Genomic DNA, 13,677 nt, shown 5'->3' on the forward strand with positions numbered 1-13,677 from the left:
TTTAATTAATAGAAGAAGTAAAATATATATCCAGAAAAGAGAGAAATTATATATCTATTATTCAACAAACAATTAGTAACCGTGATCATTATTAATCGTGAAGAAAATTCAGGAGTGAAATTTGATGATTCTAACAGTATGAGAGATGTAGGAGCTTGAAACATATTGACAGTATCAATAATCTAATATTATTTATGTCCGGCTTTTGCAAACACATTTTTTAAACTTATAGAGAATCTAGCGCGACTGGCAAATGATTTTCGACAAAACTGTCAGTTGCCATGTTTGTCACGTGCAGACCTGTCAATTGCTAGCGCTTCTGTTCACTCGGTATGACAGCTACTTGCAAAAGCTGCATTATACTTGATAGATATACACCGCGACACACTTTCGGATGCTAGATACGGGACGTTCATAAAAAGTATTCACAAATATAAGGAATCTCTTGAGGACGCAGATTCATGCGCATTCACAGGATAACGAAGCGTACAAAACGGAGCATATCCATCTATATGTCGTGTACGACATCCGATAACATCCGCGCAAGCAGCAAGTGCATGCAGGAAGCACCAAGTTCGTAACGCTCTCGATAAGAGCGCGGTAATTCCGGATTTTTACATCTCGCCGAGCAGGGAATGAAAAGAAAGCGAAAAAAGGAATGAGAAAAAAGGAGGGGAACAAAAGGAAGAAATCCGCAGTTATTCCGGTCTCGGATATCTCGCCTCGTATCTGCTAATCCGAATATGCACGAAATTAGCGGCGCGAGCGTTCGTAAAACGTTAACCCATTTTCATCCTATCGATCCGCCTTTCGGGTCGAGTTGGGCTCACGCGCAAGAGAGAGAGAGAGAGAGAGAGAGAGAGAGAGAGAGAGAGAGAGAGAGAGAGAGAGAGAGAGAGAGAGAGAGAGAGAGAGAGAGAGAGAGAGAGAGAGAGAAAGTTTATGCGCGTGTGTGTATATATAAAGAAGGGGAGGCAGTTGAGGAATAATGCCAAACCAGTCATTAAACGAATGTTCAAAAGTATTTATATCGATGTCTGCCAATTAGCAAAAGCGTAAAGTCGAAATAACGCATCCAATTCCATTGAATGTGCTGTTCAGATCGCGTTTGGCTAATCCGCCATGTTAATGCCAAAGAACTAGCACAAATAATTTTTTTGTAATTTTATGTATTTCATTGGTATTGGAAAATGCAATAGTAGATTTGGCGTTGATTCCTTTTTCTGACAAATCTGAAGATTTGTCAGGAAAGCTTTCAAGCAGATATTTAATAAAATTAAGGATTTAAATAGTAAAACAAATATTACATTAAATTTTGTATGAGAAGATGCGAACAATTAACACGTACACAATTTTGTTGTAGGTATTGTATTAAAATATCGTTTAGTGACTTATAACCAAAACGAAACCGATGGTAGCAATCCGTCATCGTTGCCGAACAGTTTTCTCTTCTATCATTCAGTGGAATCATGAGTGCAAGTTTCAAACATGCCAATTTCACATTCACAAATGCGTGTTTATATATATTCGTTATAGACACGTACACATGAAATCGCATATCATAATACGGGATATTCGCGCGCGCGCGCAGGTCGCGCAGTCGAGATTCAGGCTGGGCGGAAAGGCAGAGGTGGATTCACCTCTTGCAGGTTCGCAGGTACGTGCACGTAGTAGGTATACGCGCACTCGATTGGCGTCGGCCGGCGTCCCGGGAGGGGCGCGACGCAAGCCAAGAACGAACGTTGATACTAAACCGCGGCCCGAGCTGCTCCGAACGACAGTCCAACGAACGTGTGTTCCGAGGCCGGATCGCGGTGGTCCATCCGAGCGGCCCGGACGCGCAAAACCGATTTCGTTTGTTCGATTGTTAGCCGCGTCACGTCACTCCGCGAGCGCGATCGAGGGATATACGTGGTGGATGGATGGTGGAGGAAGATCATAATCGAATTCATTCGAGGATCTTTACGGTTGACAGATGTCCCGATTGATCCGGGACGATTGTTGTGCCGATTCGCTCGCAACATCATCGTGACAGCATTGGGACGGTGAACTAACCACGTGACTCTCGCGGAAAGGATCGACGCGTGTTTCGATCCTTTCGACGATCCCAAGAACGAACGTGCCAGGACGGACGCACGAGGAGGACAACGGATAGTTCTCGTACGTGCCCGGTGTACGTGTGTGTGTCGCGCGTGTTTGTGTGTGTCATCGTTTGTGTGTGTGTTCGTCGAATCAGTGCTTGTTCGGTAGCGCGCGCTACCGGTGATCCAGCGGGTGAGTGCAATCGGAGAGCTCCAGCCGCTCGCGACGGAAAGAGAGAGGGAGAAACGGGAGGGTCGAGGGTGTGCGCTCTCTCTCTCTCCCCGATGCGTGCCGCTTCCGGCTAACCGGAAGTGCCCGCGTGCGAATGCCCTCGAGATGCGTCCCGCGGTGCGGTTGCCACGAGTTACCGCGACAGTGCAGCATCCAATGCTGCGACCCACTCGGCCGAGTGAGTTCCGGCTACTGATTAATCCGTCGGTGTAATTAATCTGACTTGTGCGCGCCCGGTTCGTCGGCAGCCTCGTGAACCGTTTCCACCCTCGCGTCCAGCTCCAAATCCAAGTAAACCAGTGACTGTCCCTGTGGGACTGATAAAAAGAATCGGTCCAATCACCGTGATCCGTGAAGAACGATAAAAGAAAACGAGATGGGGAATAAAATATGACGTGATTCAACACTTGAGTGTTTTACATCATTCTTATTTATCACGAACAACGACCCAAGGATGACGAATAATTAATTTGATAAATCCATGTGTATGAATTTGATGAGACGGAATGTGGTTTGACTTCATGTATAATTAATCGACAGCTTCTGCTTACCACGGACAGTCATTCTCTGTCTTCCGCAAAGCGATTTAAAGCTTTTAGTTTATAAAAAGTGATTCAGTGACCCGAGGTTAGTGCGGGGGATTTATTTTAATCCGATTGCTACTCCCCGAGAGAGATCGTTCGAACTTCGTGTCCCAATTCGTCGGGAGTAATTCGGTGATGGAAAGTGAAGTTTAACTTAACCCAACGTACGAGAAGTCTACATTGCCGTTGCTCGTTATTGACCGAAGACGATACGAAACTCCTAGCACATAAACAGTGATCCAAGAGAAACCAAGGAAATTTGTTTTACTTCACTATCACGGTCACTATCTCTCTACCATATTGTTCAAAACTTTATAACTTGATTCAATAAAGTGATCCTGAGATAGGATAAGAAATATAATTTAACTTATGAGCACATTAGTTTCGTGCTACATTTGTTTCCATTGCTCAATCGCAAAGCTACAAGTTTTTGTATTTTGATTTATAAAAAATTCATTGGACAACAAACGTGCGAGGATTGGGAGAATTGTCAAAAAAATCCATGGCTCCATTTATAAAAACAAAATTCTAAGCTGCAAAACGGCACTTTATTTCAATGCATATTCCAACTCATTTGCCGATTCACAAGAGATATCTAAGGGGAAAAAACGATAATATCGAAAGATCACTGAGGCCTTTAACCGCAATTAATCGACGACAACCTTGGGAAAGTCAACAGGCGTCTGCGTCAATTACTCACCTCTGTGAATGAATTTTTTAAGTAGAAGAAACGCAAGGGTCGATCGTTACTTTGCAAATGAATATTTCAAGAATGTGCTGTTCAGTGGTGTTTAATGCGTAGGGAGTACAAGCGCGCTACGAGATAAAGCGTTCAAGTTGAAGGAAGCGATTAGCTGATTGTGAAGGAAAAACAGGAAATACGTGCGACTCGATCGCTGTTTTCATGTCCCTTTCGAGAGGTTTCTAGATTGCGAAAGTTTTGGCTTGCTGTTAGATGAAGCAGCGATCGTAAACAGGATCGATGCATTAAGGATTTTCATTTGTCGACAGTACCATGAATGTTGCATGAATCTGGTTTCCTGACAGAGAAAGGAGGATCTTTCTTTCGAAGGTGATCGTAAACACCGAAGTGGAGTATCGAATAGACGATCGAACACAAGAGTTCACGTGCTGCTTGATAGGCGCGAGTGAATGCAACATTTAAGAGGCAGATAAATAACGGTATATTAATTACTTTAGTAATTAATGGCTCACGCGACCGCGATCCTCATTCTTTTGTTCCGAGATAGAGACATTATAGTGAAGAAACAATTAAAAAGTGAATCGCATGGTGGAATGATAATTGCGATTACGACTAATTAATATCTGGATAATTAACGCTTATCGCGAGTCACGCTTCTGTGAAACGGAACACAAGCTGAAGAATGCATGCTATGGACACGCGATCAAAGTGCTACATCAAAGGAACGTTTGACAAGTGACTGGGAATCGTTCAACGCTGCAAGCTAACTAATAAGTGTTAACAGCAATTAATGCTACTCGAATCAAGTGTTCGCGAAATACTACGTATGTTTCAATCGCTGACAAAGGATCGGAATATTGCAGGAAGAAGTATCGAATGGTACACAGTAAAATTGTAATCGCTGACAGTTAACTGATAGCTGATAGCTGAATGATAAGAACAATTAGTGACGAATGCATTCCATTTTTAGTTCCGACAATCAAAAATTGTCTCGGTCGAACCGGCAAGGAATCCAGGACGCACGAATGATCAAGCCTTGAGTTTCAGCTAACTAATGAATTGTCGCACGATGCTACAGTCATAAACGCTCTTTAATACTAATTAAATTAAATTACATGCCACACTGTCTTGTGATCGCTAACTTCTCGTCCTTCTCAAAGGATGGGAAAGGACGCGGCGACAGGTTCTCTGATTAATCAGACTAATTAACTTCGTGTATGCTAGACGCAATCGCAAGACATTGCAGGTCCTTTGACAACGTCTTCGCTTCACACATTCTCATGTGACACATTTGCGTATGGTCGAAACACGCGAATTAGGACTGGCGCAGCGCGCCATTTACCTTCAGATATAATTAACGCGACCTAAGGACAGCTGTGGAGGACATAGCGAGCAGTCGCGCGTCGGGACATCTTCATTGACGAATCGTTCGCCGAGGAACGTCTTAATTAATAATCACGCAAAGCCATTGAGATTCGTGTGCCGTTTCGCATAATAAGGGAACCGATCAAGGGGAGGAAGAGACCGACAGAGAGAAAAAGAGAGAAAGAGAAAGGAAAACGGAAAGAAAGAAAGCAAAAGAGAGGAAGAGAAGCAGACAGAAAAGGAGAGCGAAGGAACAGAGAGAGAGAGAGAGAGAGAGAGAGAGAGAGAGAGAGAGAGAGAGAGAGAGAGAGAGAGAGAGAGAGAGAGAGAGAGAGAGAGAGAGAGGGGCTCGGGTGCTACTTCGTCTTTCTCTTCGTCTACTTTTTATCGTTTCGTGAGGGCCCGAAAAAGAGTTCTCACGCCGCACGCGAGAGAGACCCCGAACACGCACGCAGGCAAGCACGCACGAACGCACGCACGCACTCACCCCTCCGAGGGAAGCAGAAAGCCCGCGGCGCGCGAGGGATCTTGATTTCTTCCTGCTCGTTGATTTTTTTCCCCTTCCTTCGGACCTCGCCGGCGTGCCGAGTCCCGACAGTGCAACGCGCGAAGGTGAGTCCTTTTGATCCCGTGAACGGGAGGTACGGCTATTAGAATAAGAAGCACAACAAGAATACTTGAGTGTGAAAACCAGATTAAGATGTTATTCTTTTTAAATATTGGCATAAATTAAAAAACTGTCAGACTTTTCGAAGTGTTTGAAAATCTTAATCTATTCTCTAAATTAAAATCAGTATATTATTTACTGATAGATCTTATTTGAATAATCCGATTTCAGCGTCATACTTATAACTATATCAGTGATATATACTGTCCTTCAGTGATAATACATTAATTTTGATATGTGTCCCTCCTCTTTATTCGGAATCACTGCAAGATTGAATAGTCACTGATGATCACAGTTATAGCCTGCAAATTAGTAACATTTCAATTATTTAAATTTAGAGAGTATTTTTTTAAAGTTTAACATAGTAAAAAAGTGCTCCTTATTAAAAATCTGTTCAACAGTCTTAAATGAATCATTTATCCGAAGAATTCTATATCGTGACTACTATCAGAAATATTACACTTGTTATAATTTAAGAAATCTGTTCAGAGAACGTCTTGAAATTTTCGAAGACAGTTCCGATATTCAATTCGCGCAAAATAATAGCAGAGTAATTGCCAATTACGTATGTTAGTTTACGTACTGTGTACATGTTTGTGACTCGGAGGCGGATCTATTCCGGGACGAACTATCGCAACCGCTCGAGGCGTTGTGTGTGCAAGGGCCTCGTTAGGTCATAACTCCTACGACGCGCTATATGAGTCGATCATCATCTAAGTCTCTTTCAATCTTACATTATATACACTGTCATATCGCAAGAGATCTTGCGTTGCTCGAATTTTGCCTTCTCCTCCTATCCATTAATTTCATTAAACATTTTTTTCTATTATAAGTTCGCGAAAAGTCGCTGAGCAATTTTCTTGGAATGCAATTTTTAGAATCGTTAATTTCAGTTATCATAGCCTATAAGATTTACGGACTTCATTATGTAACAACGGCATTAAATCAATTTGGAAAGACATCGCTGAGCGCACGCTAAGTGCATCGACGAAACTACCGTCATCTTAAACACATATCTAACAGAAATTACAGAACTCCTTGCAGAGAGGAGAGAGAAGAGACACCCCTTATATATATATATATATATATATATATATATATATATATATTCCCGAATAAATACAACGCGGCACATGAAGGGCCCGCCGGTTAAATTACGGCCGCGGAGGTATTGCATTTATTCCAACATTGCGCCAGGGAGACAAAATTGCGCCATTTTCCGGAACAAATGGTTCCTACATACGGAAGCAATACGCACCTTCTCGTATGCACCCCCTTCGGTACAAAATTATAACAGATATATCGCAACTTTCATCCCGTAGCGCGCATTTGCGTACGTACATTTGTGGATAGTACACCTCGTCTTTTGCAGCGTGGATGATTCACGTTTGCGCTGAATATGTTGGAAATGGAAAGTTATCGAATGGCGTGATTTATCTATCGATGCCTACATTTGTCAACCGGCAAGATACTGCAAGTGTCAGTTACCTGACTTTTGTCAGCAGCGAGAATTCTGTCAGCAAACTTATTACGCTTAGGACAAAACTACGTAAAGCAGGATATATATATAATTCGATCACACGTGAACATTACTTGCGCTTTAAATGTTACCTCTTACAAAAATTATTACGTTGTTTCGTATTGCGTTATTCGATAATAGATATTATAATTTTTCATGATAAATGTGCAATATTACAATGCACAACATTCCTTAAATATTTATAAAGCTAAATCAATAGAACTTTGATCGAATCGTTATTCATAATTATTGATAGTACTTATTTATCATTATCACGATACTCGTTATTTTTCCTTGTATATTCACTATTTATCATTAAAAAATATTTTAAGTACATGTCTCGTGATTATTTTGATCAATAATGTATTTAAATTGATGTATTTAAATTAAATTATGTAAAAATTCAATATCATAAGTTTTGTTTTTTTACATTCTACAAATACAAGTCTGAAGCTTTAGATCGCGATTTAATATATGGATCGCGGATAATCAGATTCCTAGATTGGCTCCTCAGGTTTTATTCTTATGTTTTATTACGTCCGGTTCGCTCTCCGGAAAGCGGCATTAATTAAGCGGGAACGTGACGCAACGATGCTGCTGCGATCGGATCCGACAATGCAGCGGTGCTATGCCTCCCGGTGTTAAATGCGCCTGGAGCACCTCGCTATCTGGAGACCAGGACAGGGGACGTGCCCCCCTCGTCTACCAGAAGTACAAACTGGTTTCGGAAGAGAGAGAGAGATGCCGTCTCCTGCCTCCCGTGCCACCGTCCTCATTGCTCCCCGCGTGCCCCGCCCCCTCATTCTCTTTCTCATACGACGAAGCGAAGTCGATCGGGGCTCTCGTTCAAGTCGGGCCTCACTCGTCTTATTCTTCGGGTTCTCTATCTCGGCGAAAAATCTATGTCAACCGACATGTTGACACGTGTTTAAATGTGGCGGGCGCGCGAGCTCGCGCGGAAAGAGACGGGGGAGCGGAGCCGGGAGAAGGGTCTGGAAGTCGGGTTACTGGTATGCAGTGTCGGATTTCGCGGTGTCCCGGGTAGGGTAAAGGGGGGAGGAACGCACACCTCGAGATGCAGTGGTACGTAGGAGGGTGTATACGCATACGCGCGCGCGACACGCACGCTCGGCTCGCCGGCCGTCTCATGAATCAAAACTATTCGTGACGGGAGGGAACGGACAGGGACAGAAGGAGGGAGGACATACGTGTTTGCTTACAATAAGCGGGAGGTCATGTCGCGGTAGCTATCGCATTCTGCTGATCCGAGAGATATGAATTTAATTTTATTATGACGTGAGTCGGACCGGCTATCTTCGAATCGCGCCTTCGCTCCCGCGGAGAAAGGGGTAGACGCGCGGAAAAGGGCGGGAGAGGGAGAGAGAGAGAGAGAAAGAAACGGCGCGATACGAAGAAGGATAGGATGACCTATTTTAATCCAACGACTGACCTTTCGAAAATGTTGCGCGCTCGGGAAGGCAGCGACGTGTAATTGTTCGGCTGGAGAACGTTTGATCGACGTGGAATCTGGAAACAATATAAACGGATAATGGCGAACGATGAATACTACTGCGAATCTCGCGAGCTTTCATTCTCTCGTAATCTCGCGCAGCTAGTTTGTTGGAATTGCATGAGCTAAGTCACTCCCAGGTGTTCCGCGAAGCAAATGCTTGCATAAAATCTATGATTACTTTCAAGTGCTGTGTAGCATTATTCCAAAGTTGGGAAAATTTGGACGGGATTCCAGATGAGTTGAACAATATAAAGATAGTATTCTGTAGGTCCGAAATTTTATGACATGCGAAACAGAACAGTAAAACTCGATACTGACTAGAAATCGAAAGAAAATATTACCAAGTAAATTAAATAGAAAGGACGAAAACATAAATACTTCTTTATGTTAATTGAAGATTTTGTGGAGAGAGAGAGAGAGGGAGAGAAGAGAGGTTTCAAATAACGAAAGACGAAAACTCGGAAACCACTTGGCTTCGTATACTGCGTAAAACGATTCGACTTTCACGTTGATTTTAAATTATGCAAGCTGAAATGAATGGCGTCCAAGTTAGAGCGACGAGCAACTGGAATAATAAATCGATATCGATTCAAGATCCAGCAGATTATTTGCATGTTGCGCAAAATTGCATGGCACAATCTATATAAACGCACTAATTAGGCTGACAATGACATCCGGTGACTTTTACTGTCGTCCAACACGCATCCGCGACACGGCGCGCAGGGGTGTCGCAGGGCGCGTTTCGCGTGTGCGTGCACGCCAACGCGAGCCGGCAGACAGACACGGCTTCATACTTTGCGCGCCGGTAAATTAATATTCGCGAGTGGGCGGCGCGCGCATAAATATTCAAAAGTAGGCACGTTCGGCCGTCTCGTCTGACTCATTGGGTCGCCGGCTGAGTCTCACCCCGTCGGTTTTCACTTTCCGAGCGTTTTCGCTTTTCAGCGCGTCGAGTTGTACACCCACAAACCAGATAACGTACGTGTGGCGAGTTCGTGGAAATCATATAAACACGATTTACCCTCTGCGACAGAGGCTTTCCCCCAGCAATTACCATCTTCCATTGCGACAATTAGCGCGCGGAGAATCGTTTGATAAAAAGGACCATCCATGGTAAATACCAATAAACAGGTGATTGTATGGATCATCGGAGATTCACTGATATTTACGAGAGTATATATTTTTACAAACCTTTTTTCTGTGCTACTTATTTTTTGTTATCTCTCCACGCAAAATGCCACGAAATGTTTTTACATGTTGAAATAGTCATATTAAGTATATGCTTTTTTTATATCACATTAAATCGTATCATATCGCTGTAATCGTATTTCGTTAAAACAGGAAAATATTATATATATGTATATATATAATAATCACAATTGATATTAATGATTAATTAATTGATAGAATATAGTGATTACTCCAATTGATATTGCCTTGTTCAGAGATATAGCTTTAACTTGTTATGATCACTTAATTCCATTTAGTCATCGCCGGTATGCATTCTGTATAGAAAAAAATACATTTTGCATACTGGGGTTAACGGGATGGAGTCATCGCGGTTCGAGGAATTAATTGCATCGTGTGGATAATTAATGGTCCCGAATCGTTGATGGCGTTTGAATCAGGGCTGATAGAAATGTAATGCCACTCGATTTATATCGTGCGCTATTGGAGAATATTTCAATAATGTAAACGTGGTCCGTGTGGTATATTTATTTCCGTACGTGAATAATCGTCGCCGTTATGTAGCGCTGTTTCAATTGCGGATTGTAAAAATATAATGGTATACGATTTTAAACAAACATCTTTTACCGCACACAGGAAATGTGTATTAAACTTTCGGAATACATTACAATGACTTTAAATAATACATTCTTTTGAGTGCACTCTGTATAGAGACTGACCCAACAAAGCGCTGCAAGTTATACAGAAATTATTAAAAATAACGGCAAAAATGTATATAATATAATTATATTAATAACGATCAATTATGGATAGAAATCATAACATTTTTTAATGGATTTAGACTTTAAACAAAATATTAAATTGCAGTATGCTTAATGAAAACATACTAAAATGTAAAATTGCTTATTTAATTGCTACAAAAAATATATTCAGTTACATTTTCATTGGGAAAAAGCAAATTTGTTTAAAAAATATACTCCTAAACTTTAAACCATGCAAACGCACAGACATATCATTTATAATTTTTGTGTATATTTTATGCATGAAATAATTGTACGAGCACATTTAGCATTATATATGTAATATACAGAATACCTAATATTAAATTAATGACTGCTTATCATCAAATTACCATTAGTAGAACTAGAATAAACGGCAACACATCGAACATTCTGATAATCAATCCTGTTGCAAACAGTTAATGAAGCTTTATTATTTTAATTAATTTAATTATATAAAGCAATTCCATATTAAAAAATTTCTTTTTCAAATATTACGCACGTGTATCTTTACTGCATATGTCGCGTCGTTTCACCGACCGACACGCAGATAATTCGTCGGCTAGTATTTGTCGACTCTCAACGACCTTTTCTCAAAAGCGTGATGAGCATAATAAAGATAAGTTTATTAGAATAAAAATCTTCCGAAAGGCTAGCTCTATTCATGTAACGAAGCGCTGAAGAAAGAAAGAGAGAGAGAGAGAGAGAGAAAGAGAGAGAGAGCGTGCCGGGGTCAAGTCGCGCGCGCGCGCGTAACTAGATACTTCAGAAACTCTCATTATAATAATCCGCTGGCGCAATGGTCGCGCCCTGTGAACCGATATTAAGAAGATATTGTCGCAACCGTATCGGTGAATCACTCCCACACATGGCCTGCTGAACAATGCATCAGTCGGCGGATTACTAGTGCTCACACTGGTCGATTACGCCACGTTGACAGGAGGGTCTCTCTCCCTTGATCGTTGCAGCGAGAACATTTTGATACGCCGACGTTTCGCGATAATAATTAGACGGCTTTTAATAAATTCCATCCTTTGTCCTTTTGTCCGAGTTATCGGTTAATAATAGAATTTCATCGGAAGATATAAACGACTCACGAAAAATTGCAAAGACGTCACGAAGGGCTGCGCTAAAACGATTATTCCAGAAACGAAATACCGTTTCTAAATTTACATTTAATCGATAAACATAAAACACTTCCAGATTTATCTGAAACCCTCCTAAAATGTTTCACTTTAAAAAAATTTTGTATTTCAATGTTGTTAGTTTATAGCGAGTCCATTAAAACCTGAAATAACAGTGATGAAAAATAACAATGACGTCATCGGTGACTTTTTGTGTCTCACAGCATTATTACGACATACATGGACGTTTACAGCCATACGATTAAAAACAGTTGACCGTGTCTAATCGCTAAGATGGAATTAGTTATTACGTACATTTATACATGAGGTAATCAGCTTGGAACTTTTATTACGGACATTCCAGCATCTTTAAGTTATTCTGGTCTTTAACAAAGCACAAGAAGACATATTTAAAAATTAATTTGAAATCAATAAATATCATTAGATATTCTATTAAATATTATATATAAATCTCAGATCCATAGAATCCAGTTTTCTTGAAAACTATTGAAATAAACCTTGAAATATATTTATAATAACAGACATAAGAGACAGACATTTTATCATGTAATAATAGGATTAACCTTCTTTTTTGCAATAGATCAATGGCAACTTGATCAATTTTCATGATTTCTACATCAATATTATCATTTTCAATGAGACTAAGTCGAGCATATTAATGTTTATTAAAGCAAAAAAATTGATACCATAAGTTTATCAATTTATAATTAGACGTCGATGTTGAATTTTTTATTTACATCGAATTTAGTGTCATATTATACTAATTCGAATAAATATGAATTAATTGATTCGTATCACTAATAAAAAGGAACTCATCGATGTATGTGTGTATGTGTGAGACAAGCATGCGGCAGTGACAGTTTCATCTTCGACAAGAAATAGCAGTGTGGGAAAGTTGTTATTCATATTCAGTTTTAAATTAACTCCTAAAATATGGCTCGCGTTGTTGCAGAACGAGATTATATAATACCACGATTTTAACTGCAGCGTACTTAGTAACACTACACAAGGTGTAAGCTGGTTTTCAGCTGGACCACATCGCGGCGAAGGGGTTAATGAAGGCGCAGTCGCCGGCCATTGCGGGACCATAAGCGACATTAGCTTTATTAAATAAAATCGCATCAAGAGGATTGTATAGGACAGGGTTAATTGAATGATTGGGTCTCATACGCTCACTGAGCGCATATATGCGTACACATGCGCACACACAGACACACATACGCACGTACAAATGCACGCGGTAGTCTCTATTCAGTGCGCGTCCGTTCATATGTCGTAAAACACTTTGGCGTATTTCGTTTGACGCAGTTTGCGCATTAGTAATGCAAATTCCGCCAGTCGGCCGGCTTTGGCAACGTGGATTTTCAGAGAATACCGACGCGACCAGTGCCTTTTCGGCCCTTCGAGAGAGATGGTAATTCCGCATCGCCAAGGGCGCGTTAATTTTGATATGTACGTCCGCAACCGCCGGGCGAATTACACCGCCGCCATGCATAACGCATGGGAATCGAATGGAAATCGACTGGCATCACGGAGAAAGACAGGCGGCAAACGAGAAAGAGAAAAGGGACAGTGCCAAGTCAGTAGCTCTGACGTTGTCTCCTTGCCTCTTTCGATCGTACAGCTTCACGGTCACGCTTTACTGTCTGAGAGCGAAACGTTCAACCCTCTCTATTCTCCTACATAATGTTGCGATGCTGTTGCGGTAAATATTAAAAGTTGTTTTCAATTTTAAATTTACCTGATGTCGCTCTTGAAGTCAGAATATCAAGTCGAAATTTATGATATGTACACAAAAAAAAATCTGCCTCTCTTCTCATAACACGAATATAAACCTTTTAAAATTGTTATTACATATTATAAATATAAAACATGTTATAAATGTCAGTAATATGTTTTTC

At 41.0% G+C, this 13,677-nt stretch overlaps 1 protein-coding gene and 1 long non-coding RNA gene across 5 annotated transcripts in view; one reads left to right on the forward strand and one right to left on the reverse strand.

Moving 5' to 3' along the window:
* Positions 1 to 13,677, reverse strand: part of LOC105838755 — a 194,496-nt gene that overhangs the window by 89,725 nt on the left and 91,094 nt on the right. The window contains exon 4 of one of the 2 annotated variants that reach the window (XR_004962852.1): positions 8,602 to 8,678. The exons of the other annotated variant lie outside the window; for it this stretch is intronic. This is a non-coding gene — a long non-coding RNA (uncharacterized LOC105838755). The remainder of the gene's footprint in view (positions 1 to 8,601; positions 8,679 to 13,677) is intronic. 2 annotated transcript variants of the gene reach the window in all.
* The window catches only part of LOC105836884 (latrophilin Cirl), a 425,666-nt gene continuing 413,681 nt past the window's right edge, over positions 1,693 to 13,677 (forward strand). For 2 of the 3 annotated variants that reach the window (XM_036285518.1, XM_036285520.1), the window contains exon 1: positions 1,693 to 5,577. The gene's annotated coding sequence lies outside the window, so the exon portion shown is untranslated. Of the gene's footprint in view, positions 5,578 to 7,137; positions 13,482 to 13,677 lie in introns of those variants that run through there. The other variant, XM_036285519.1, reaches the window with a different exon arrangement.

The sequence above is a fragment of the Monomorium pharaonis genome, chromosome 4, assembly GCF_013373865.1.
Source record: "Monomorium pharaonis isolate MP-MQ-018 chromosome 4, ASM1337386v2, whole genome shotgun sequence".
In the NCBI taxonomy this organism is placed as follows: domain Eukaryota; kingdom Metazoa; phylum Arthropoda; class Insecta; order Hymenoptera; family Formicidae; genus Monomorium; species Monomorium pharaonis.